Source organism: Penaeus monodon, chromosome 10 (assembly GCF_015228065.2).
Source record: "Penaeus monodon isolate SGIC_2016 chromosome 10, NSTDA_Pmon_1, whole genome shotgun sequence".
NCBI lineage: Eukaryota > Metazoa > Arthropoda > Malacostraca > Decapoda > Penaeidae > Penaeus > Penaeus monodon.
The window spans coordinates 12,344,831-12,347,330 of NC_051395.1; positions in this window are offsets into that span (position 1 = coordinate 12,344,831).

Below are 2,500 nucleotides of genomic sequence, written 5' to 3' on the forward strand. Positions count from 1 at the left end.
GCTGCTAATCCTGTAACGCTTCCAAGAACTAACTGATAGTAAATCGTCACTGCATCAAATACCGGCTACTAGGCCAGTCTGTCAATGCATCATTAGCCCAGTCAGGAACTCGTTAAGCAAATACTGACCTTGACTTTACTTTTCTTCCCATAACCTACACGATGATCAAAACCCAATGAGAAATTAAGAAGTACAAATTAAGATTTATTAATCAGCGCGTGAAAGGATATCGTATCTGAATCTCGTGCGCTTGCTGCTACGGCTCGGGAATACAGTGAATTTCTAAGAAATAGGTAGGTTAAAGTTGGCACTGTGACAGGGTAGCGGCTGCGTGCCAGGGGGAGGCGGCGGGCGCGGGGTGCTTTGCCCTTCCTTCCTTCCGAACCCTCTTGACCCTGGCTTCCCTGTCGAGCTTTCCCCGCTGGGAAATGATGGGGGGCAAGGTGTGTGTGTGCGTGTGTGTATGTGCGTGTGTGTATGTGTATGTGTATGTGTGTGTGTGTGTGTGTGTGTGTGTGTGTGTGTGTGTGTGTGTGTGTTGTGTGTGTGTGTGTGTGTGTGTGTGTGTGTGTTTGTGTGCGTGTCTGTATTATTGTATGTGTTAATATCAGTATGTATCACTGTTCGTGTGAATATACACAGCTTCATTCGCTACAACGCACTCCCAGTGGATATAAATATGTATACAAGGACCCGGTCATGCTAGTACATGTGGGCCGGCGTGCAGTAACTAACGAAAGCAACAGGTGCGGAGCCGGCGTGGCATACACATTGGAACGAGAGTGCCATGCCCCAGGGACAATGTGCAGCGCCGGCAGAGTGCTGTTGTGTGCGTCCCAGGCCACGTGAGAGTCTGAGACCCAGGGTGACCTCGTGAGTCGCGCGCTCGTCGCCAAGCCAAAAGCGAATAATCAACGTTAAGTGGATTTTCACCTGCAATCCGCTTTGGAGGCACGAAAATGTCTGTACTTATACACCACCGATTCATCTCTGTATTCAGTAATAAAAATCAGAGAGAGAGAGAGAGAGAGAGAGAGAGAGAGAGAGAGAGAGAGAGAGAGAGAGAGAGAGAGAGAGAGAGAGAGAGAGAGAGAGAGAGAGAGCGAGAGAGAGAGAATAGGGGGGTTGGAGGAGAAAAAAGAAAGAGATCAAATGTGAGGGAGAGAGACCAGCGAGAGTCAAGGAGAGAGAGCTAGACAGAGAAAGGTGAGAAAGGGATAGGTGAAGTTGGATGTCTATATCCAAGAGCGGACGTAATAACTTATTTTTATCCGCCTACATTTCTGTCACTCGTCCTCAACCCCTACCCCCTCCCTCCCCTCATACCCAACACCCTTAAAGCTTTCACTGGATGCCAGGTAAGATTTCAAACGGCTGTTTTCCTCTATAACCAATCACGATTGAGACTGTTAGTACAAGAGCCGCGGCCCGAGATTTCAGCTCTCCCCTTTGGAACATATCCAAGATTTTTTACGCCTAAAAAAATAATGATGCGGGCAGGCAACATGTGTCGGAGAGTAATACTAGCCGATCCAGAACAGATAAAATTCCTTTTTTTAATACGCCTAACCCTCATACGTACATACATATGCGGAATACCTTTGATGCAAGGTAGAACTGCGCTCGAGAATTTTACAGAAAATTACATAAATAAATAAATATAACTAAGTAATTAAATAAAATACACATATAAATTAGACAAATAAAACAAAAACCTAAAGATATGGAAAGGGACAAAAAGAGACCACTTTTATGCACAATATTAGATGTGTATAATATTTGCATCAGACATAAATCATACCCTTGGAGTCCCTTTACCTTTCTCGTGATACCTTCCCGATAAAGACGTGTTTAATCATCTTAACAAAATTCATCCTGCCATACTGAAGTCAAAACGCAAGGCGACCTTGCCTAACGTTTTTCGTTTTCTTTTTTCCCTCCTTTTTTCTGTTGTTTTTGTTTTTACAAACTTTTACTGTGACGTCTGATGAACACTGAATAGTCTCATTTCTAATTCGTGTAGCTTGTATCTGTGCACTTCATGTACGGTGAAATACAACCAGTACTAACTATTAATACTAAGATTAGATAACAACACCAGGTGAGGTTTACATATGGCAACAGAACACTAAGTATGCTAATTTCGGAAGAGCAGTTCATCTCCGCCGAAAAATAGGGCCCCATAAAATTTATCTTTGTTTCTTTTCTAAACGTTTAAATCCTATTTATTTGTTATTGTATTTACGTGGACGCCGAGTTAGATGCTATACGCAGAATTTGAATATAAGACTCTTATCTGTGTTTAATACTGCTCTACATAGCTTAACAATATACGACGTAGTATGAAATATTATTAACCTTTGCAGAGAACTGTTGTGAATGAACAAGACCGCCATGAGTGTCCAAGTGGCGGAGTACTATCACTTGGCCGCCAACAAATCCCTTTTGGCCGGTATTTATAAAACTCTTGAGCCTCTAAATCCTTAGAAACCGGCGCCAT